We start from the raw sequence: 25,800 nt of genomic DNA, 5'->3' as shown, positions 1-25,800 counted from the left end.
GCGAGAGGCCGAGGGCTATGGAAACGGAGATCGGCGCCGCCTGATGCGCCACATACAGGTTGGGCCTGGTTAGTACTTGTGTGGGAGACTGCCTAGGAATACCAGGTACTGTAAGGCGTGGGAAGGACTTTGACTTTTGACTTTGAAAAAAGGTAATTCAGCACAGAGTTTGGCAAAAGATGTTGGTTGTTCTCAGTCAGCTGTGTCTAAAATTTGGAGCAAGTACAAACAAAATGGGAAGGTTGTAAAAGGAAAACGTGCAGCTAGCTCACGGAAGCCGTCAAAGCATCAGGACAGAAAACTCAAAGCAATATGCCTTGAAAATAGAAAAGTCACAACACAACAAATGGGCAGAAACGGGAGTCAACATTTGTGACCGAACTGTAAGAAACTGGCTGAAGGAAATGGGATTTACCGACAGAAAAGCCAAATGAAAATCATCACTATCACCTAAACAGAAGGAAACAATGTGACTGTGGGCTAAAGGGAAGCAGTCGTTGACTGTGGATGATTGGATGAAAATGACGTTCAGTGATGAATCACGAATCTGCATTGGCCAAAGAGATGATGCTGGAACCTTCGTCTTGTGCTGTTCCACTGAAGCATATAAAGATGACTGCTTGAAGAAAAGAAGCACATTTCCACAATCATCTATGATATGGAGTTACATATCAGGTAAAAGACCAAGGAAGATGGCAATCATGATCTCTATAGTAAATGCACAAGTGTACATTGACATTTTGGACACTTTCCTCATTCCATCAATAGAAAGTAGGTTTGGTGGGGCGTCGTGGCTAAGGCGCCATACCATAAATCCGGGGACCTGGGTTCGATTCCGACCCAAGGTCATTTCCCGATCCCTCCCTGTCTCACACTCATTTCCTGTCTCTATGCTGTCCTATCCAATAAAGGTGAAAAAAAGCCCCCAAAAAATAAAAAAAAAAAAGAAAGTGGGTTTGGTGATACAGTGCCTTGCAAAAGTATTCATACCCCTTGAACTTTTTCACATTTTTCCACCTTACAACCACGAACTTAAAAGTTTTTTTATTGAGATTTTATGTGATAGACCAACACAGAGTAGCACATAATTGTGAAGTAAAACGAAAATGATAAATGGTCTTAAAAATTTTAAACAAATAAAAATCTGAAAAATGTGATGTGCATTAGTATTCAGCCCCCCTGCGTCAATACTTTGTAGAGCCACCTTTTGCTTCAATTACAGCTGCAAGTCTTTTGTGGTATGTCTCTACCAGCTTTGCACATCTAGACACTGAAATTTTTGCCCATTCTTCTTTGCAAAATAGCTCAAGCTCAGCCAGATTGGATGGAGAGCGTCTGTGAACAGCAATTTTCAAGTCTTGCCACAGATGCTCAATGGGATTTAGGTCTGGACTTTGACTGGGCCATTCTAACACATGAATATTCTTTGATCTAAACCATTCCATTGTCGCTCTGGCTGTATGTTTAGGGTCATTGTCTTGCTGGAAGGTGAATCTCCTTCCCAGTCTCAAGTCTTTTTGCAGCCTCCAACAGGTTTTCTTCCAGGATTGCCCTGTATTTAGCTCCATCCATCTTCCCATCAACTCTGACCAGCTTCCCTGTCCCTGCTGAAGAAAAGCATCCCCATAGCATGATGCTGCCACCACCATGTTTCACAGTGGGGATGGTGTGTGCAGGGTGATGAGCAGTGTTAGTTTTCCGCCACACATAGCGCTTTGCATTTAGGCCAAAAAGTTCAACTTTGGTCTCATCTGACCAAAGCACCTTCTTCCACATGTTTGCTGTGTCCCCTACATTTCTTATGCCTGTCTTTCAACAATGGCTTTCTTCTTGTCACTCTTCCAAAAAGGCCAGATTTGTGGAGTGTACGACTTATAGTTGTCCTGTTCACAGATTCTCCCACCTGAGCTGTGGATTTCTGCAGCTCCTCCAGAGTGATCATGGGCCTCTTGGCTGCTTCTCTGACCAGTGCTCTCCTTGCTCGTTCTGTCAGTTTAGGTGGATGGCCATGTCTTGGTAGGTTTGCAGTTGTGCCATACTTTTTCCATTTTTGAATGATGGATTGAACAGTGTTTCTTGAGATGTTCAGAGCTTGAGATTTTTTTTATAACCTAACCCTGCTTTAAACTTTTCCAGAACTTTATCCCTGACCTGTCTGGTGAGTTCTTTGGTCTTCATGATGCTGTTTGTTCTTCAGTGTTCTCTAACAAACCACTGAGGCCTTCACAGAACAAGTGTATTTATGCTGAGAGTAAATTACACACAGTAGGACTCTATTAACTAATTAGATGACTTCTGAAGGCAATTGATTGCACTGGATTGTATTTAGAGGTATGAGAGGACAGGGGGCTGAATACTAATGCACACCACATTTTTCAGATTTTCATTTGTTTAAAATTTTGAAGACCATTTATCATTTTCATTTCACTTCACAATTATGTGCTACTCTGTGTTGGTCTATCACATAAAATCTCAATAAAAAACTTTTAAGTTCGTAGTTGTAAGGTGGAAAAATGTGAAAAAGTTCAAGGGGTATGAATACTTTTGCAAGGCACTGTATGTCATTTTTATCCCCCGCTGACCGAAAGGCCCGACGTGGGGTACTGTCCGTCCGTCCGTCCCAGGAAGGGTGCTCACCTTCCGACATCTATTGCTCTCACAATTTTTGGAGGAATTTCATGAAACTTGACGAGAGGCGTTGTTATATGTCGGTACTATGCAGATTGCAATTTTGTTAAATTCGGTCACATTTTCCCAGAGTTACAGCCCATCATTAACAAAATGTATATAATTTGACAATTTAATGAGCATGTGTTTTCCGTCTGAAATCAACTCCTCTCAAAATTTTTGGAGGAATTTCACGAAACTTGACGAGAGGCGTTGTTACATGTCGGTACTATGCAGATTGTAATTTCTTTCAATTCGGTCACATTTTACCAGAGTTACAGCCCTTGGTTAACAAAATTATACTTTGACAATTTCATGAGAGTGTGTGTTTTCCTTCTGAAATCAACTCTCACAATTTTTGGAGGAATTTCATGAAACTTGACAGGATTCTTTCTTATATGTCAGTAACATGCATATTATATTTTTGTTAAATTCAGTCGCATTTTACCAGAGTTATGGCATAGGTGCCAGCGGGGGATATTGTACTCTCAGATGTAGGTGCAATTGGTAATTGAGTGATCAATCTCGTTAAATCAGTCTCATTAAGTCATTAAATAATACCATTAATTTTGGTGCTTAATAATAAATTATCAAACAGCTAAATTATGGTATATTCCAAATTATTATGATCACTTACCGTATTACATAACTCGTATGCACCTTGGAATTCTTTGAGATTGTGTGATTTCAAGGAATATGGAACAACAAACACAGTTTCAATAATAATTGAATTTATTATAACAAAGATAAAAATGGATAATAACAGTTGAAATCTTCAGCAAACAGTGAGGTGTGTGTGTGTGTGTGTGTGTGTGTGTGTGTGTGTGTGTGTGTGTGTGTGTGTGTGTGTGTGTGTGAGATAAAAGATTAGCTTTGTGTGGCTAGCTAAGGCCCACTACCTCGTGGAGTTAAGAACAAAGGAATGTTATCTAAGGTGTGGGGGAGGGTGACCATGTGTTGGAGACAAAAGATTAGCTCTGTGTAGCTAACCCACTAGCTTATAGCATTACTAAATCCCCTGAAATCTTGGTAAGGTCAAAATGTGTAATAAGGAAATTGAGGATGTTAGTAAGGAATAAAGAGAAGCATGCACAGCCTATCTATTAAAACAACTGAGAGGTCAAAACAAAATAGAACAATCAATCAATTCAACATCCTAAGTGTTTACAGTGTACGCAATTAAACCGTTCCTGAGTTTAAATTCACGCTGCTTCATAAAAGCTAATTCCTAAGACTAGGTTTTGCCCAAATGCCAGTCTTACTTCAGCATCTCGTCTCTATGCGAGATTATGAGAAGATGTTCCGAGACTTTTGGAGTTTCACCGTTGTGGAGACCTGCGTGAGGCGCAGAGAATTTCTTGGTCCGACGCATGGTCGCTCGTGATGAAAAGAAAGTCTCTGATCAGACAATGTGCACAGAGAATTAATTAGAAGGATCCGGTCGCTTCTAATTTTAAATTAACTGCTTGGGCTGCAGTCGTACATACTTATAATGAATAAAACCGGTTGTAACTCAAGCTGAGTTTAAAGTCGTGCGAGTCTAGAATCAACCGTGGCCAAAGGTGAAAGAGAAGTGTGAAAAGAAAAGGAAAGATGTCTTTATCTGGTTTTCTGGTGCAGGGTATCTCTTTGTGTCCAGATGGCTTGACATCCACGACGAGAGAGAGAGACGGAAGCATTGTTCCGTTACTTATGCCTTCCTGGAGGATGTGACGTTGTTGAGCCCGTCCAGGCGTGACGTAGGTCAACGCGGAAGTTGGCTAATGGGAAATGTAGTTTCTTAAAGGGACTGTACCTACACAGAGCACTCTTGTTCGGGATGATAATGCAGCTTGCTACAGAGCAAAGAGCATTTAAAAGTTTTCTTCAGGAAAGGCAGATCAACTCAGTGACACGGCCAGCAAACAGTCCGGATCTCAATCCGATTTATGGTGGAAATTGGGGGGGACAAAAAGGTCCAAAGATGCATCACAAGGCTCCATCCTGCAAAGCTGACCTGTCAACGGCTATACGAGAAAGTTGGAACCTGATTGATGAAGAATATTGTTTTTCATTAGTGAAGTCCATGCCTCAAAGAATCCAAGCTGTCATAAAAGCCTGAGGAGGTGCAATAAAGTACTAATTGTGATTTTCTTTTGTTTGCTTGATGACTCCATAATTTTTCCCCTCATTTATTGTGTGATGCCATACTTGACCAGGAAAAAAATATGCCATTAATTACAATTTAGTTTAATTTGTTTGAGGTATGCTTTACAAAGCCAGAATGTTCAGCTCTTAAACAAAAATAGTTCTGTGTCATATCTGTGAATTGTGTGTTTTTTGTTTTGTTTTTTTGCGACAATGTAAAACCACTGAATGAGCATCCTCCAAGAACAGTGATTTTCCATATTTTTTTTGCTAGGGGTTGTAGTTCATTCATGTACCAAGGGAACAATTCAGACATCCTTAAAATAATGCAACCTTGTTTTATACTCGTTTGTGTGTTCTCTTATCTTTACCATGTTGATATTGAGGGAATTTGGCCTCGGTGTCACCTCATATTTGTACTCTAGTTCATCAGGAAGTCATGGATTACAGTCTGAAAGTTCGTACACACTCCAGTCAACTCAAAAATGTACAATTTAAATGGGAAACATGCTTCAGGTACATTGTGTTCACTATAATTTCCAGGGGTGCCAATAATAGTGGCATGTGTTTTTGTAGAAAATAATTTTTTGATGAGGGATGTATGCACATAATTTAGGAGACGATAACTCAACTGTTATAGGCTAATTTGACCCCAAGGAATAATTTGGGATGTGTGCCAAAATCACTGTCTGGGGCGAACAGCCTGTATATTACCAATCCAAGATGGCCACCGGTATTACGGTATTATTATTGTGTTACACTTCATGTTCCTGACCCTGGTTTATGTGACACATAAACAGTAATAATGTGATGTTAAAAGTTGTATTGTTGGCTGTTAAACATTTAGGCTCAAGATATTGCTACCTATGCAAGTAACAAGTTTTGTATTTTTCACTTTAAGTTAACATTCGATTGATCATAATAGTATGATTGAAAATACGATTTCTTTATATTAATCAAATGCTTGCTTTCTTATACTCTCCTAGATTACGTGCATAGGTCTCCCAATTCCATGAGTTCATGTTTGAGTTCTGTTTTTCTCATGTTTTCTGTGAAACTGCAATTTTGACCAATTTTTGGTGGTTTTTATATTTTTAACCTTGTCCTTGACCATAACATAAATCATGAAAGTGATGTCACTAATGGATTCCCCATACCCAAAAACCCATAAAATGAGGTATTGCACATACTTCCGTGGTGAGTGGTTCAAAAATTGATATTTTCAATATGGCTACCGGCAGCCACCTTGGATTGGTAATTTTCGGCCTGTTTGCCCTGGATAGCGATTTTGGCACACATCCCAAGTTGTTCCTTGGGTTCAAATAACAGTTGAGTTATCCTCTCCTAAATTATGTGCATACATGTATAACCCAGGTCCTCTACTATCACCAAAAGGTGGATTTTTTTTAAAAACCATTTTACTAATCTTTAAAAGTGGTGCCAATAATCATGGAGGCCACTGTAATTAGGTGGGGCCACCCTTTAGTGTGTTCTTTCCCCCTTTACCACTGCTTAGTGTGTCCTTGGCCCTTTTCACCACCCTTTAGCACGTTGTTGCCCCCTTTTCGCCACCCTTTAGCATGTTCTTGCCTCTCTTTGTCACCTCTTAGCGTCTTTATTGCCCCTCTTTACCACTTTTTGCCACCCTATAGTGTGCTCTTGCCCCTCTTTGCCGCCCCCTAGTGTGCTCTTGCCCCTCTTTGCCGCCCCTTAGTGTGCTCTTGCCCCTCTTCGCCGCCCCTTAGTGTGCTCTTGCCCCTCTTCGCCGCCCCTTAGTGTGCTCTTGCCCCTCTTCGCCGCCCCTTAGTGTGCTTTTTCCCCTCTTCGCCACCCCTTAGTGTGTTCTTGCCCCTCTTCGCCACCCCTTAGTGTGCTCTTGCCCCCTTTGCCACCCCTTAGTGTGCTCTTGCCCCTCTTTGTCACCTCTTAATGTGTTTATTGCCCCTCTTTACCACTTTTTGCCACCCCATAGTGTGTTCTTGCCCCTCTTTGCACCCCATAGTGTGCTCTTGCCTCTTTTTGCAACCCCTTAGTGTGCTTTTGCCCCTCTTTGCCACCCCTTAGTGTGTTCTTGCCCCCTTTTCGCCACCCTTTAGCATGTTCTTGCCCCCTTTTCGCCACCCTTTAGCATGTTCTTGCCTCTCTTTGTCACCTCTTAGTGTATTATTACCCCTCTTTACCACCTTTTCACCACCCCATAGTGTGTTCTTGCCCCTATTCACGACCCCTTAGTGCGCTCTTGCCCCTCTTTGCCACCCCTTAGTGCGCTCTTGCCCCTCTTTGCCACCCCTTAGTGCGCGCTTGCCTCTTTTTGCCACCCGTTAGTGTGCTTTTGCCCCTCTTTGCCACCCTTTAGCGTGTTCTTGCCCCCTTTTCGCCACCCTTTAACATGTTCTTGCCCCCTTTTCGCCACCCTTTAGCATGTTCTTGCCTCTCTTTGTCACCTCTTAGTGTATTATTGCCCCTCTTTGCCACCTTTTCGCCACCCCTGAGTGCGCTCTTGCCCCTCTTCTCCACCCCTGAGTGCGCTCTTGCCACCTTTTCGCCACTCCATGTCTAAAAACCTGGACACACCATTGAAAATTAAGTTTTTTATTAAACCAACATCTCTGTCCAGTCATATCAGGGCTCTGGCTGACTCACAAATTTACTGTCTCTTTAGCAATAGGAGTCAGTGGCTTACTTTTCCTGATTAGCTTTTTTGAGTGATGAATGAGCCCTGTGATGACCTGGCGACTTGTCCAGGGTGAACCCCGCCTTTCGCCCGTAGTCAGCTGGGATAGGCTCCAGCTTGCCTGCGACCCTGTAGAACAGGATAAAGCGGCTAGAGATAATGAGATGAGATGAGTGATGAATGACTCTGGAGCGGCTGGCCGGAAGTGGAGAAATTCCAGAGGTGGATTCCAGCAGCAGTGCTTCCGTTCGGTCCATTTGTGGTGCATAATGAGCAGGGCTGTTCGATTCAAAACCAGCTCGGATTCAACTCCGATTCTGATTGTATCGTTTGAATCGATTCCACAAAATCATTGTCTGGATTTCTTTCATTCATTCATTCGAGAAATTAGACATGGTACAGTGGAAAGTGAAATATTAAGCATGTATTTAATATTCAGGAAATTGACACATTTACAAACTTTGATTCTATTTGAACATTCGTGAAGAAACACTTGGTAATATAATTAGGAAAGATCACGCTAGTTAAATTATCATATCTTCTTCGTGTAGCAATGTTTTTTTTTAATTATTATTATTGGTATTGGTGGCACGGTGGTGTAGTGGTTAGCACTGTCGCCTCACAGCAAGAAGGTCCTGGGTTCGAGCCCCGGGGCCGGCGAGGGCCTTTCTGTGTGGAGTTTGCATGTTCTCCCCGTGTCCGCGTGGGTTTCCTCCGGGTGCTCCGGTTTCCCCCACAGTCCAAAGACATGCAGGTTAGGTTAACTGGTGACTCTAAATTGAGCGTAGGTGTGAATGTGAGTGTGAATGGTTGTCTGTGTCTATGTGTCAGCCCTGTGATGACCTGGCGACTTGTCCAGGGTGTACCCCGCCTTTCGCCCGTAGTCAGCTGGGATAGGCTCCAGCTTGCCTGCGACCCTGTAGAAGGATAAAGCGGCTAGAGATAATGAGATGAGATGAGTAAAAGTGTGTCAGGGATTCTTGTAGAGTCGAAGCTTTCGAGTCGACTCTTGTGTTCCAGTCCCTGGAGTCGGAGAATCGACTCTTTTTCGAGCGCGTGTGTCCAACTCAGTGAAAGACTGAAGAACTCCATCCGTATTTTGCTCCTTTAGACCGGAACCGGTCGGGTTTCTGCAGCGGTTCTTTAAATTAAACCAGATACCGAGACCAAAGCTGTTTCAAGGAAATAAAACTCCGAATCGTATCAACATAATCACGCAGCTGCTGTAACACAACACACGGCTACAGTGAGTGGGGAATATGAATGTCTTCTTCTTGAATGAATAAACAAACACTGTTTGTTTGTTTGTTTGTTTGTTTGTGCGCCGCTTTCAGAGTCCAAATCAATCAGTGGTGGAAGAAAACCGGTTTCACGATTAGAACTGGTTAGTCAGTCCTGCACGAAGAGTCGAAATACGTCCACAAAACGAGTCGCTGTGTAACGTGGCCGGCTTTTCCCTGCAGTTAGCATCCTGCTACACTCCACCCTCTCCACCTCAGCATCCATGTTTTTCGCATCCGTGAGAGAGTGTGTGTGTGAGAGTGTGTGTGTGTGTAGGGAGTGGCAGCTACAGAGAAATCGCATGCCGGCAGATACACGAGTGATTTTCATTCAAAGGAAACCGTGAAGTTGTTCTCAGGCGGCTCGGTTAGGATTTTGTAGCAGCTGGACTTTCTGAGGTAAACGCCATTTTTTTTTTTGCTTTGCTTTAACGGCTGTCGCGCGTGACAGGGCCGCACAAGCCGCATAGCCAAAACAATAGAGCAGCGGTTTGTTGTGCCCCGGCGCCGCCGTTATAAACTTTCTCATCAAATGTTTGGAGGATTTTCACTGTTTTGTTTTTTTTTTGTCCGTTTTCACTGTTTCATTCTGCTCTCCTCTCTTCTCCTCTCTTCAATGAGTCATTTCAGGTCTAAACCGCGGATTAGATGCTGATTTAAAGCCTTGAAAGGAGGACAGGAGCTCGTCTTTATTAACATTCCAAAATGTTTTATCATCCTTTCAGGATAAACTACAGACTGACTGACTGACTGACTGTATTTTTATTGCTACGTTTTATTTAAAACACTGGATGTGTCAAGACTGTCTCAGTCCTCCACATGACGGTGGCTCGATATGAGAATCCACGGTATGATGGAGGACCGTGCGGTTTCATAGTGCGGTATGTTAGGGTGTTTTCACACCTGGTCCCCTTTAAAGGAACCAGACTCAGTCCTCTTTAATACCCCTTTTCCACCAAATCAGTTCCAGGGCTGGTTCGGGGCTGGTGCTGGTTCACAACTCGTTCAACTTGCGAGCCAGCTGAGAACCAGTTTGCTTTTCCATCGCCAGGGGCGTCGTAGTGGGGGGGAAAGGGGGACCGAGTTACCAGGGCCCCAAGTGGGGGGAGGACCCTTGAGGAGTCTGTAATTTTATTTTCCTTTAAATATCAATACCATTTAAAGATCACAATATATGTTGCTAACGAATGTAATGTTTTGGGTAAAAAAACGCTACGTTCACACTACAAGGCTTAATGCTCAATTCCGATTTTTTTGTGAAATCCCATTTTTTTGTGAGGTCGTTCACATTAACAAATATATGCGACTTGTATGTGATCCTCAGTATGAACGAAAAGCGACCGAAAAGTGTTCCGCATGCGCATTGCAGGATACGACGACGTCACACGCAGTGAGCATGGCCAGTGTTTACGGAAGTAAAACCGCCCGGTTGCGGTATGACCCATCCAATCTAGCTTGAATAGCTGCATCCCCCCCAAATGGAAATCAGCTCCCTAACCTCTGCGTCCTTCCATTGAGAAGATTCAGAACCTTCACAGCCCGAAGCGTCCCTCGCATTGATGTCATACGCAGGGGCGCAGATACGTTTTTTGAACTGGGGGGGGACAAAAAACTGGGAGGGACAAAGCTGCCAGCAAACCAACCCCAACCCCGATATGCCTGTCAAACTTGTTGTTAGTAACCATAGCAACCAAGCTCGAGCTCGCAACCTGTGCAGTCTGCGCAGCTCAACCAACCGAATATCAGTTTTTGTTTTGTTTTATGTGAGTTGTTGTAACTATGTATACACTGCCGTGCACCTCAATAAACCGAATGGTAATTAGTCTTTTGATTTTTCCGTGAGGTTTGCCTTATGCAAAGAAAGACAGCATAGATGTTTTTTCCTCCCTATAAGTGGGGGGACCGAACAAGGTGAATTTAAATCTGGGTGGGACTCGTCCCACCCTCTATCTGCGCCCGTGGTCATGCGCCATGTTGTTGTAACTTTTTTTGAGAGACCCGCCGCCTACTTCAGCGCAGAATAGTGACGTTTGTGGCTTGTTGATGACGTGTAAGTCGGATGAATGCGACCTGGCGGTTCAGACTGAAGTCGCATATGAAAAGAGCGGATAGGAATCGGAATTAGGACCACATATCCAAACGGCCTGGGTTGGATTTGAAAAAATCGGATCTGTGTCGTTCATATTGTCAATAAAAGATCGGATACAGGTCACATATGGGCGAAAAGATCGGATTTGAGTCACTTCAGCCTGCAGTGTGAACGTAGCCTAAATCATTTGATTAATGGATTGAATTGTGTGTCCTAGCCTACATATAGTGTCTGGGGACAGGCCCCCCCCACCCTTTGCACGAAATGGTTTAGTCCGCTTTTTAACTAGGCGTATTTAACGTAGCGTTCATTCCGCCGAAGCAGCACTGCACGTTGTAGGCTATCTGTGCTATGGAAGATAATGCACAAGAAAACAAAATCCGGTTTTCAGAAATGAAAAGAGAGGCAGGAAAGAGACAAGAAAAGAAATGAGAGAAAGCAACTGCTCATAAACTTCTTTCCCAAGAAAGGTGAGCCCAAATGTGAAAGCAAATAGCCTACATTAAAAGTTGTTAGATACTTTTTTTGGGGGGGCGGCATGGCCACTGCTTGTGCATAGGGCCCAGAATTTGGTGCTACGCCCCTGTCCATCGCTCGCGGTGCCACGTCATTACGTCGCTGTATACGTCAGTTACGTCGCTACGTTTGCTTAAACCTTGGCGCGAATATCAAAGCAAAAACAACACGGAAGAAGCAGCAGCAGCAACAACAACAATAATAATAGATGACTTCGCGTTTGTACAGCTGCAGCTTCTCGGTGCTTAAAAATGGCGATCTTTCCCGGTCTTGTTATTGTTGTTGGTCTTAACAACTCCGCCCCCCCGCTGACGTAAGCGGTTCTTTCCTCTGGCCCAGCAGAGAGTTGGTGCTAGCCTGGAACCGGTTTATCTGGCCCTAGAGCCAGTTCTTTGTCAGTGGAAACAGAAAACCCGGTTCCAAACTAAGCACTGGCCCCAAACCAGCCCTGGAACTGCTTTGGTGGAAAAGGGGCATGTGTAGACCAACAGAAAAAGAACTCAGTTCTTTTTGTGTTCACACTGTGAATTTATTACAAAGAGGACTGGGTTCTCTTTCTGGTCTAGTTAAGCTTTGATGGGGCCTCAGTCCTCTTTCTGTTCACACCAGGTCCTCTAGAGCCCTCAGACCCCCAGTGCACGAAATTCTGGGTAATTTTCTCTTGAATCAACATGTCTGCTGCCATGCTTGCCCTGCTGTATTCTTTGATCAAAATAGTGCGGATTAAGGAAAATAAATTTATTCCAGCGGCTGTGGTAAGTTCCAAAAGGAAGTCGAGTTTCCCTGCTACAGTCACGTGACCAACTACGGCAAACGAAGAAGGTTAAACTACAGTGAAAAAGGCGAAGTGAACCCGGTGCGCATTTTGTTCACAATGCGCAGATTAGGCGAACCGTACCGTTGATTTTTAGCGAACTGTACTGAGACCACCTCCTGAGGTGGTCTCAGTTCGGTTTGCTTTAAAGGGGTCTGGGTACGGTTGGAGTGTTCACATATGCGCAAAAAATGCTGAGTCATCGATCTGAGTTCGGTTAGATGGCTGAAAGGGACCAAGTGTGAAAACACCCTTGAACTAGAAGGGTACTCGATAGAGTCTTTGCGGCACAGTGGTGTCGCCTCAAAGCAAGAACATACATGTCAACCTATACGGAATGTCCGTATTTTATACGGATTTGATTCAATAAACGTAGTATACGGGCGTACAAATATACGGATAGTTTAAAAAAAACTTCAATATTTATTTAGAGCTATAATCAATTCCCACGATGATAAAAGCGCGCATAACATTTACAAACGTACTGTACACCACAGAAAGCACAAACAGCCAGTAAAGAGTCTTATGAAATCGCGCGTTATCTTGTGGTAGCGAGACTTCGTTCCACTTCTGATCATGTGCACACCACATTGCGAGAATCCCGCCAACCGGGAAGTAACATTTTGTTTGAAACGCGTATTTCCACCTGAGCGACTTTCACTAGCGACTGAAAAGATTCTGAATGGGCACTCCGGCAAGATCAACACAGACACTTGCTGTGACATGCAGCCTAGTGAGGTATTGGTGCAGAGCGCTAAAAAAGCTGCCATGGAGTACAATTCAGAACATTAGAGTGACACTTTTTTTTGTCGAACATTGGAGCTTTGTATTCATTCTGAAGGTTTATTGTTATTAATATTGAATAAAAAGTAACTTGGATATATCATTGTGAATTATCATTCAAATTTTAGGTAAATTATTTTAATGTGCATCTTATAAGGATTTTATAAGGGAAATACAGATTTTCGAGGTTGGTTATACAGGTTTGATTGACCAAAGGTTGACATGTATGCAAGAAGGTCCTGGGTTCGAGCTAGGGATGGCGAAAACTAAAAAAAAATCTTGACCGACCACCGAGCCTCATTAGCCGGTTAACGTCGGTTAACCTATGAGTTTATTCTAGAATTGGAATTATTAGAATCTATTCTAAATCTAACCGTGAGCATCCGTACATTCAGTCCCAGTCGCTGCCCTCCAGTCACATTACCTTTTCTACAGCGCGAAACATTTAGTCAAATGCGGCGCTGATGTCGAGGGGTTTGTATTGGAGCGGAGGACAAATGGCTCCAGCTTAGAGACAGTTTGTTGGCCATGATGGCGTTGAAAATAAAGTCAAGTACTAGAAGAAGTACATAACATTCAGTGATGGGAATAACGGCATTAAAATAAAGGCTGTTATAATGCCGGGTAATCTAATTAATTAGCTACAATCGTTATAACGCCGTTACCAATATCAACACGCCATTACTGCATGGTATTGAAGTTGCTCTGAAGCCGTCACCGACTTGGCTCACAGACATAAAAGCTGCATTTGTCACTCCCCCTCCAGACACCGCTGTCATTTCATTCTTTCCCCTTCCCTCCAAAAGTCGGCATCTGCGCCTTTAGCTTGTGTGGAGAGATATGATCTGCAATAACATGCATTGTTGGCTACAGACCGAAACATGCTTTCGGAATGCACTGACCAAGGCAGGACTAAACTCCATGTGCCTTCTAATAATAATTAAAAAAAAAAACAGAATAGTAATTTGTAAGCTAAAAAGCCTGTGTCTACACTTTTCTTTCACCGAGTGGCAGCTGTCTTCAACTGGGGCGGGAGGGCGGGACATGACTGAATGGGTGTTTCTGATTTGTCAGCTGTCGACCTTACACCGCATGGCATGCCCCAAGCGTTTACAACACAGAATTCCAGGTTCTCCGCTCCAAAATCGGCAGCTTCAAAACGATTGATTTTTTTTTTAACCGACAACCAAAAAAAAATTAACCGGTTGACGTTGATTCGGTCAACCATCGGTCAAACAGTCATCGGTTAACATCCCTAGTTCGAGCCCAGCCACTGGCGGGGGCCTTTCTGCGTGGAGTTTGCATGTTCTCCCCATGTCCGCGTGGGTTTCCTCCGGGTTCTCCGGTTTCCCCCACAGTCCAAGGACATGCAGGTTAGGTTAACTGGTGACTCTAAATTGAGCGTAGGTGTGAATGTGAGTGTGATGGTTGTGTCTCTATGTGTCGGCCCTGTGATGACCTGGCGACTTGTCCAGGGTGTACCCCGCCTTTCGCCCGTAGTCAGCCGGGATAGGCTCTAGCTTGCCTGCAACCAGGATAAAGCGGCTACAGATGATGAGATGAGATGAGTCTGGAGCCAGATTCGTGACGTTATCTGCGGAAGCGCCGGCAGGCTGCGTGAGCTTTTCACGGTTTCAGTGCACAGCCTGTGTAGACCAAGCGCTCCCATTTCTCTCTCATTGTCCGGTCTTTTGGGAAACGATGAGTACTAATCCCATCAAGATTGGTGTTGCTACACCCTCCTATGATACATCTGTTAACCATTTTAATAATTACGCGATAACGTTGAAGAAATTTGCAGAAAACCATCAGGTTGTTTTCTCATAAACAAACCAGCGTTGACTTTTTACCAGGCTGTGGACTGTATCTTTTTAATTTCCCTGAGGGAACCCTCTCAAAGGGATCAATAAAGTTCTATCTAATCTAATCTAATCTCAGTAAGTGTATTATTGCCCAGCTCTTTCGTGTTGTTTACTTTTGTGTGTGTCAATATATAACATTATCCGTGTACCACACAAACACAGGAACACCTAATTTAGAGTATTGTCTCTTATTTCTTACCCTGGCAACGGTCAACTTGTGAATTGCCGATTTTCTTGGTCTTTTTCTCGGCTCTGCTTTGGTCCTCGGCTTCCGGGTGCCTCGCACGAAGCGCTCCCATTTCTCTCTCGTTGTCCGGTCTTTTGGAAAACGATGAGTACTAATCCCATCAAGATTGGTGTTGCTACACCCTCCTACGATACATCTGTTAACCATTTTAATAATTACGTGATAACGTTGAAGAAATGTGCAGAAAACCACCAGGTCATTTTCTCATAAACAAACCAGCGCTGACGTAGGATTCAGAAGGAGGCGTCCCGCACGCGACGTCACGGAAATCAATGTTTGCCGGGAAATCCAAATGGCGAGTTTTGTCAGAGGCGGACCAATTCGCCTCAAATGGCTTGATTTCAACTGAATTTTTCTGGTATTGCGCAAGGTAAAAAATATTGCAGAGAATGCAGAATGTTACAGATATTTGACCAAAGTTTCATATAAAACAGGAGAATTACATTGATCTTGCTCCTGAATTTACCCATGATATGCACTTTAAGCCAGTATCTCACTGGGCTGCGACAGCTTGCGAACGTCATTCGTGAGAGAGTTTCAAAAGTGTTGTGAAACATTGGCGGGGCTTCTCAATTTCCTCGCATGAGTCGCAAAGTGTCGCTCCTTCATCGCTGAAATTTTGAACGTGTTCAAAAAATTCGTGCGACAAAATTTCTCTCAAAATGGCCACAAATGCGCCGCTGGTGTTGCAAAGCCGTCACAAACCCTTCTCAAGTCAGTTTCCGTGAGACAGGAAGGGCGAGTGCATCTCACTGGGCTGCGACTAGTTGGAGACACAACAATCGTGATAAAATATGTGAATATCAATTCAGTTTGATTACAAGTGAAAAGTGTCGCTAATTCACATATTTTATCGCAATTGTTGTGTCTCCAACTAGTCGCAGGCTCTCGCAGCCCAGTGAGATACTACCCTTAAACTAGAAGGGTACTCGATAGAGTCTGGCCGGCACAGTGGTGTCGCCTCACAGCAAGAAGGTCCTGGGTTCGAGCCCAGCCGCTGGCGAGGGCCTTTCTGTGCGGAGTTTGCATGCTCTCCCTGTGTCTGCGTGGGTTTCCTCCGGGTGCTCCGGTTTCCCCCACAGTCCCAAGACATGCAGGTTAGGCTAATTGGTGACTCTAAATTGACCGTAGGTGTGAATGTGAATGGTTGTATCTCTATGTGTCAGCCCGGCAATGACCTGGCGACTTGTCCAGGGTGTACCCCGCCTCTCACCCATAGTCAGCTGGGATAGGCTCCAGCTTGCCTGCGACTCTGTAGAACAGGATAAGCAGCTACAGATGATGGATGGATGGATGTGTCAAGAAGATTTAGCATATCCTTCCGAGACTGTCTCAGTCCTCCACATGAGGGTGGCTCGATATGAGAATCCACGGTATGATGGACAACTGTGCGGTTTCATATTGCGGTATGTTAAACTAGAAGGGTACTCGATAGAGTCTGGGCGGCACAGTGGTGTCGCCTCAAAGCAAGAAGGTCCTGGGTTCGAGCCCAGCCACCGGCGGGGGCCTTTCTGTGCGGACTTTGCATGTTCTCCCCGTGTCCGCGTGGGTTTCCTCTGGGTGCTCCGGTTTCCCCCACAGTCCAAAGACCTGCAGGTTAGGCTAATCGGTGACTCTAAATTGACCGTAGTTGTGAATGTGAGTGTGATGGTTGTGTCTCTGTGTCAGCCCGGCGATGACCTGGCGACTTGTCCAGGGTGTACCCCGCCTCTCGCCCGTAGTCAGCTGGAATAGGCTCCAGCTTGCCTGCGACCCTGTAGAACAGGATAAGCGGCTACAGATGATGGATGGATGGATGTGTCAAGAAGCTTTAGTATATCCTTCTGAGACTGTCTCAGTCCTCCACATGAGGGTGGCTCGATATGAGAATCCACGGTATGATGGACGACCGTGCGGTTTCATATTGCGGTATATCATAATGTTTACAGCATTAAACTAGAAGGGTACTCGATAGAGTCCAGGTGAAACAGTGGTGTAGTGGTTAGCACTGTTGCCTCAGAGCAAGAAGGTTCTGGGTTTGATCCCAGTAGCCGACGGGGGCCTTTCTGTGTGGAGTTTGCATGTTCTCCCCGTGTCTGCGTGGGTTTCCTCCGAGTTCTCCGGTTTCCTCCACAGTCCAAAGGCATGCAGTTCAGTTAGCTGGCTACTCTAAATTGTCCATAGGTGTGAATGTGTGTGTGAATAGTTGTGTCCCAAGCCCGGAAAAGGGAGGGTTGTGGCAGGAAGGGCATCTGGTGTAAAACTATGCTCCAGTTAACATGACATGTGGATCAATAGGGTCCACATGGACCCCGACCTGGCATCAGTGCTGGACGATGGAGATGATGATGATGTACTTAAGAGTCCATACTTCCGCCAATATCCACATACAAATCTGGATCCACAAAAATATGTGGATTTGCATCAGAATCTAAGGAATTGTTTCTTGGCCCATGGCTCACTTTTCCTCTAAATTTCATCAGATTCCATTCATTACTTTTTCATTTACGTTGGGAAAAGGCAAAAAAAAATCCTGGCTCCACATACATATTTGGATTTGCTTCAAAATCTAATCAACTGTTCCTTGATCCATGGCCCATCTTTCCTCCAAATTTCATCAAAATCTGTTCACTACTTTTTGAGTTACGTTGGGAACAGACAAACAAACGGAGGCCAAAACATAACCTCCTCCAACAATGTTGGCAGAGGTAAAAAAAAAAAAAAAAAGGTGACACTGAATGACATTTAAAGACACCAGGAAACTATTCATTTCTGTTATAAATAAATAGATTGCTATATAGATTTACGTGGGGTCCAGGTGTAACTTGCGGTTTTGAGCAATTCCAGCGTTATGGACGTGACACTTGAACTCAAAATGGCAACAAATGACCCAGTGCATGTTTTATTGTCTCACAGTATTTAAACAGGTGTTGCATATTTTAAGGCTGTACCATACTGGAGAAGTGATAGAACAAGAACAATTCCCATAGTACATCTAGGGCATGCCAGAAAATGCCAATAAAAGATGCGTTATGGATGTGACAGAAAAAGTATCACTTTTCTTGGGTGACTGTACATTTTTATCAAACTCTGTGAAATTGTAAACCTAATGTCGAAATGGAGATATCCATTTGATAGAGGGGTCCAAGGTGAATATTAAAAAATCTTTGTTTAAAATATTTTGTATTTCATGCAGAGTTTCGGAAGGAAAAGTCAGCGTTATGGATGTGACGAAATTCCGTTATGGATGTGACGCGTCTGAAATAGACATGGCATATGTTTAGAAAATCAGCAATTTAACCACCATAACCCTTTGAAAAACTCTCTAAATATCAGCTAAAACTATCAAAGTTCTTAAATAATATTTAGGATGGCTATTGTTTTGCTGTTTTGTGGATTTTAGCATACATTTCTGTGGCTTGTGGCAATAATATAGAATTGTACATGATCAGAGTTGATTTTAGCTTGGGGTTTACATTATAAGAAAGAAAGACTGACAGTGACATATTAGGTTGGTTACAAATTGGTTCAACTTATTCACATCTGTAAAATACAGGCCTAGGTGATATCTCTGGGAGTGGTTTTGATGTATTACATGTTGCTTTAATTTTGCATGGTGAGGTTGACATTTACATGGAATTGCCCTTTTACAGGTTCTTCTCTGTTGTGGGTTTCGATTAACCTGCTTAATGTGCAATTTGAAATTGCGAACTAAAAACGAGTACATTTACATTGTATTACATTTCATTACATGGCATTTAGCAGACACTGTTATCCAGAATGACATACAATGAGTGCAAAAGTCAGGTACACAAAGTGCTGAACTTCTAGACAAGAAAGTTCTAGTGCCAACTGAACAAGTCGTAGATCAATAATTAGTGTACTGTTGATGGGCGGCACGGTGGTGTAGTGGTTAGCACTGTCGCCTCACAGCAAGAAGGTCCTGGGTTCGAGCCCAGCAGCCGGCGAGGGCCTTTCTGTGTGGGGTTTCCTCCGGGTGCTCCGGTTTCCCCCACAGTCCAAAGATATGCAGGTCTAAATTGACTGTAGGTGTGAATGTGAGTGTGAATGGTTGTTTGTCTCTGTGTGTCAGCCGTGCGATAACCTGGTGACTTGTCCAGGGTGTACCCCGCCTCTCACCCATAGTCAGCTGGGATAGGCTCCAGCTTGTCTGCGACCCTATAGAACAGGATAAGCGGCTACAGATAATGGATGGATGGATGGATGTTCTGTTGATGTACCAATACGGCTACAGATTTTGGATGGATGGATGTTCTGTTGATGTACCAGTACTCAGCAAACAGCCAAGGAAACAAACCAACCATACAAAGGACAACTAAATAGAGAATAATAAAACTCGCAGCTAACCCCAGGCTAGACAGGACACAGCCTGGGTTGGTCTAGACGGATACGCAGTTACACAGTGGGCAGGGGAGAGGTGCAGCCTGAAGAGGTGAGTCTTCAGTCTGCGCTTGAAGGTGGTCAGGGAGTTGGCAGTTCTGACCTCAATGGGAAGGTCATTCCACCAGCAGGGAGCCAGGACAGACAGCAGTCTTGAGCAGGTTGGGCAGGAACAGAGAGGAGGGGGGGAAGGTGGCCAGTAGCAGAGGAGCGTAGGGATCTGGCTGGCATGTAGGGGTGGATCGGTTTCTGGAGGTATGCTGGCCCTAACCCCTTGCCAGCCTGGTAAGCTAGCACCAATGTCTTACATTTGATAAAAGCTGTGATCGGTAGAGCAGGGGGGTGACATGGGAAGAACAAGGGAGGTTGTAGACTAGGTGACCTGCAGGGGTCTGATGGCAGAAGCTGGATGGCCAGTAAGGAGAGAGTTGCAGTAGTCCAAGCAGGAGACTGAACATTTCTCATTGGTTTGGGATAAAGAGATCTTAGCCATTTTAGATAGCAAGCAACAAAGAATTGCTAATGTTTATAGGAAGCTTGAGGTAGATATGAGGAAGAGAGGATCGGACAAACCCTGGCAAGTTCTTTAGAGCAAATGGAAGATGCTGAAGCAGCATTACCTTCCTGTAAGTGTGGTTCTGGGGGCAAAGCGAAGATATAATTCCATGTTTTCAATGTCATGGACCAAATAGTGGGACAACAACCTTCGCCGTGTTTCACTGGAATAAACCCAGCTTTAATCGCTGAGCATCACTCGTTGGCAACACAGACCTTTCGCAATTGTGTTTTTTGTCGACTTTTTTTTTTTTTAAATCGCTTTTACTTTGTGGAAAATGGCAATGGAATCCCACCTTTGTGATTTTATTTCTGTCTGGATTGCTGTTTTTCTCTGTCCTTTTCTGAGAAAATTAGAGGCAGAATTACCTACTGTTTTTCACCAAACTTGGCTGTCAATTTTCATCCCATCTGGATGCACATGACCATGATTTTCTGTACAGATGTCACCTCACATTGGGAAGCAAAGATGTTTCACGGCTGCTGCTTTCTGTCTTTAATATCTGATATGCACGCTACGACAATAAACACTTCCCAAGTCTCGAAATGAAAAAGATGATCCCAATAAAATCTATGTGCGATAGCGCATGTCGTTCGTGTCAGATTAGACAGTGACGATCTTCCAACAAGAGACCTCGGATAAACAGAAACAGTGAGATTGACGTAATAAGAATTGTTTTTTCTGTCCATTAGAATATTTCATCAGTTACCATTTCATAATCGCCACGATTGTGTTTGTAGCTATGTCATGAGTTTCACGTAATCCTTACGTAAGATTCCGTACTCCACTTGGTTGCTTGTAGATGAGCGTTATAGAAGAGATTTTGTCCCTGGCAGATGAAAATTGTAATCTGAAGAACTAAGACTAGCCAAACTACCTCGGATCCATTGGGTGACTAGCTTAAAATATTTTTTGATTGGTGACTTTTTTGGTAAATTTATATTTTTCTTGGTTTTCCAAATTAAAAGACAGGCACAATTCTTATGTTTGTGGGTTGTTGGGGTGTAACAGTGTAATAACTGTATAACTCGGATAGCGTTACAGTTTTTTGGTACACTACAATGTTTTTCTTGGAGTATTTGGAAATATTTACATCAGTAACAAAAATCAGGGGAACATATGTCCGGGAACATGCTAAAGCTGTAATTGATTTATGATTACATTAATTTGCTTCGATTAAAAAGGAACAGGGGGAGCCATTGTTAGAGAAGCAGCTTTGGGACCAAAAGGTCACCGGTTTGATTCCCTGGACCAGCAGGAATGGCTGAGTGCCCTTGAGCAAGGCACCTAACCCCCAGCTGCTCCCCAGGCTGCTCTGGATATGTTGTACATCACTCTGGATAAGAGCGTCTGCCAGGCTTGTAGTACTCGAGTCCGACTCGTGCCCTAATTTTAAGGACTCGTAACTTGACTTGGACTTGAGCGCTGATGACTCGGACTCGGACTTGTGCATTAACTGTATTCGGACTCGTAAATTGGAGATGAGGACTCGGATTTTTTCTTTATTTTTTGTAACATGCCATAATAATTTGGCATAAGATATTTATATCTACATTATATGAGTAGCACGCTGTGTGAGCAGAATCGCTATCAGGCGCGTTAAAATGTAAATAAGTTTTCTAGAATTTCACCAAAACTCATTGAATTTTCAGCATTGTAAGAGAACTCCCTAAAGTATTATTCAGCAAAACCCCAGAATGATGGCACAAATCTAGAATTTTTAACAGAATTTTAGTTCTTAAAATTTAACGTAATTATGGACGTCACGCGTACCATTTACACCCGTGAAAAATCACTTTGAATGCTGTTTTGAAAGTTTTGATCAAATATACTCTGTAATTAAAAAAAAAAAATCGCTTAAATATTATAAACACAGTCTTTTAATGTATCAAAAAATAATTTTGATAAAGCAAGGAAATTCGGAAGAAAATTTGTTTTTTCTTTTGCTTGTTGTGTGCGTCACGCTACCAAAATCTAACTAACCCCTTCACGAACAATTCCAACTTTCATGGACTTGTAGCGCGAATAAACCTTTCAAAAAATATATATAATACTTCTCACCCAGTAAATTAGAATCCTGGTGATTTATATCCTCGTAGCTTCAGTAGATCTAGAGATTTAGTCGATTTAGTAAATCCCAAACGCTGTGAAACGCGCCAGCCATCTATGGTGAGAAGTGCTGCTGTAGTTGAGAAACTCTCATTTCTCTCGCTTCCAACTAACTCCGTGACCCAGACCAAAATAACAATGTCACGCTCATCACTTAAGGATGATTTATGCCAAGTTTCACGGAAAAATACAACGAAATAAATTTGCTAGAAGCATTTTTCAAAATCCCAAACATTATGAAACATTTCTTGTAGGGTTTCAGGTTACAAATTTCGAGAATAGAGAAATTGCGGCGCAAAAGTTTGCCACTAAACTCGCGAAAATGCTCCATCCTAGCGAGTTTCACAACCGAACTAGGCTACATGACAGTCCGTGACCACCCAGGAATGTTCTAGAAGGTACGCTTCTAGGCACGTGCGATCGAGAAAGACGCCACGTGAAGGTAGTAAAGGTAGTATTTCCACTGTCTTATGACGTTTTTGCTTGTTTTAGCGCGATAAACAATGCATTATGGGTAATCATTAAAATGCTGATTTCAAGGTTAAAATGGGTAAAAACAACTCATTTATATAGATATTATAAACATTGTGCCTAATAGTTATTTCAGTACATAAAATCAAAACCTGAATTTTTTATTTTTTTCCCTATGTTACACCGTTGTGCGTCTATAGCATGCTACTCATCATTAATTTTTGTACTAATTTCCTGCAAGAGTGTCACACCTGCGCGCCTTAGCGCGTGCATCAGCTAGACTCTCGGGTGCGCTCTGGACAGCACGCGCACCAAGCGGATTCTCTCGCGCGCCGTAAACGACTCGCACCTGCACGGGATTAAGGCGCAATCAGCACGCCTGTATAAAAACTGTGAAAACACACTTACTTTGCGAAGTATTGAGTTGCATTGCTGACACATTACTGAGCCTTATTTCCTTGTTTGGGTTCCTGATCCCTGATTTCCTGTTTTTCGTCTTTGATTCATTCTGCCGAGTCTACGATAGCCTGTTTGTGCCTCGCTCGACCTGTTGCCTGTTTCACTGTTTTACAATTTGGCCTGCCGTTCTGGATTGTTTACCGTCTTCACTTGTATTAATAAACACACTTTCTGCGCTCACATCCGTCTCCCAACCATCTCTGACAGAATACTTTGCACTCCCTGACAAAGAGAAGCACGTTCACCTGTTCATACGTCATGTTCAGGAACAAACTAAATGTTAATGGCTGAAACAGCCACCGTCCAATGGTGCGGTTGCAGTCTTGTTCTCGGACTCGACTTGAAATTTTCTTTAATGACTTGACTCGGACTTGAACACTGGGGACTCGAGACTGGACTCAGACTCGAGGTTTAGTGACTCGACTACAACGCTGGTGTCTGCTCAGTGCCTGCATTGTAAACAGTAGACAGGTAAGCATCTCGCTGGAAGGGTTTGCAGTAGGGTTGGGCGGTATCCAAATTTTGATACCTTTAAACTGTCTCTGTGTTTTCTCGGGGTATACGGTATTACCGAGAAAAAAATAATATTTTGTTTCGGCCTACTGTGTAACGTGCGCCTATGCCTCAAATGTACTATTTAAAAGCAGCATAGCGAATTGTGTGCATTGTGGTATGGATTAAGCAGCAAAGCGAATTTTGTGCATTGATGAATGGATTAAGAGATATTTCAAAGCATCACGCAACTCTTCCTTCATCTTGAAAATAGCATACAACTGTCTGCGTTGAAACGCCATTTGCAGCACTATTTCACCTACTCCATCAAAAAAAAAGTACACGATGAGCAGGATCATACCCTTTCAAGCATGGGAAATAAAAAAAAGAAAAAGAATCAACCAACACCCAAGTCCGTTTAGACTGCGCGATAAACCATATTCTTCAGCGCAAATGAGGCGAACCTAATTCAAATGCGTGATAGCTGCACAAGGCAAAATCATATGGGCCCACGTCATGCCATGGCGGGGAAATTAATAATCAAATGGCCTTACCTTGCTTAAAATGTTGTCTTGATCACATAACTCCTTACAATTATTCCACTTAAATCCATACGGTTTAACACACCCAACAAAGACAGCAAGCGCATTGCTAATTCCCACCAGAAACCTAACAGTTTACGCTACGATGCTTTCTTCCGTTTCTTCAGTAGATGACATTTCAAACGTTTATTACCCACATCCCAAATGTCATACGTTATATTATTTTACCTTGTTGTTACTCATGTAACCTACTCAAAACACAACTCATTGGAGAGATCTCGTGGAAGTGGAGTACCCCAGGCTATGGTGTGCCTTAGGGGACATATTAGATTTTTCGTTTGGTTTGAAACCAAAATACTGCCACACTGCCGATGTTGTATTTTTTTTTGCCACTAACTCGTTATCTTGACTTGCCATCTTTCCATCACGGTCTCAGTCTCTTTTTTTTTTTTTTTTTTTAGATAGGACAGTATAGAGAGACAGGAAATGAGCGGGGGAGAGAGAGACGGGATCGGGAAATAACCTCGGGTCGGAATCGAACCCGGGTCCCCGGATTTATGGTACGGTGCCTTAGCCATCTGAGCCATGACACCCCCAGTCTCAGTCTCTTGCGAAGCTTTCTGTCAGACTCCAAATGTCACGCAGGGTTGCCATGGTAACGACATAAACAACCCTGCACGCGATGAGAACAACTTTAGGAAATTGATAGAATTAGTGAAAATACGATCACACAGTTATTCGGGATGATCTTCAATTTATTATTTTATATTATGACCTCATGTACTCCATATTTATTTAGATATTATATATTTTTTTAAAATGACGGTAATGAGACCGATACCGTTGGTACTTTTGGATACCTCGGGATACCTTCTTACCGTAATACCGCCCAACCCTAGTTTGCAGTAAGCTCTGTGGTTGTCATGGGAATTGAACCCATAACCCTCTGGTGATGGAACCTAAATTGCTGACTCGTCACTACTGTTACAGTCGTTTTGTGTCTGGAATAAACAGTGCAACCAGAAACCATTACTCAGGGTGTGGCTTGGTCTTAATGTATGATAATACTTACCATAATTCAGTTCAACTCAATTTTATTTGTGTAAAGCTTTTAACAGTAGATTTAGCAGCATTACATAAATCTAGACGTGGACTTGGATCCATAACGAACAAGCCAGAGGCAACAGTGTCAAGAAAAAAACATCTGTGAGACGGCATGAGGAAGAAACCTTGAGAGGAACCAGATTCAAACTAGAACCCAAATTCTTCTAGGGATAATAAATGATTACTCTTTTACAAATGTATACCACGCTGCTGTGAAAAAGTATGTGCCGCCTCATGATTTCCTTTTTTTAAATATATTTTTCAGACCAAATGGTTTCAAAATGACAAGAACACGAGGAAACACAAAATTGTTTTTAAATGCTAATTTGATTTATGGAAGAAAAAAAAATGATGTAACGTTTGTATCACCCATATGACAAAGGAAATTTCCCAAACTTAATCACCAGTTGTTCCATTTTTAGCAGCAACAACTGCAAGTAAATGCTTTTAAAAATTCAAGATCAGTCCTTCACATTGTCGGAGAATAATTTTGGCTCACTCTTCTTTGTAGAAATGCTTTAATTCAGCTTCTTTGGAGGACTTTTGAGCAGGACTATTGCCCCTTTTCCACCAAAGCAGTTTCAGGGCTGGTTCGGGGCCAGTGCTTAGTTTGGAACCGGGTTTTCTG

The 25,800-nt window shown here is 43.1% G+C and overlaps 1 protein-coding gene across 3 annotated transcripts in view; it reads left to right on the top strand.

Annotated features, from left to right (window-relative positions):
• The first annotated feature begins 8,958 nt into the window (after positions 1 to 8,958).
• Positions 8,959 to 25,800, top strand: part of clip2 (CAP-GLY domain containing linker protein 2) — a 135,421-nt gene continuing 118,579 nt past the window's right edge. For 2 of the 3 annotated variants that reach the window (XR_009651807.1, XM_060912137.1), the window contains exon 1: positions 8,959 to 9,147. The gene's annotated coding sequence lies outside the window, so the exon portion shown is untranslated. The remainder of the gene's footprint in view (positions 9,148 to 25,800) is intronic. The other variant, XM_060912136.1, reaches the window with a different exon arrangement.

The sequence above is a fragment of the Neoarius graeffei genome, chromosome 28 (genome assembly GCF_027579695.1).
Source record: "Neoarius graeffei isolate fNeoGra1 chromosome 28, fNeoGra1.pri, whole genome shotgun sequence".
NCBI lineage: Eukaryota > Metazoa > Chordata > Actinopteri > Siluriformes > Ariidae > Neoarius > Neoarius graeffei.
The sequence above is the reverse complement of the archived record's forward strand: the minus strand, read 5'-3'. Positions and strand labels throughout refer to the sequence as shown.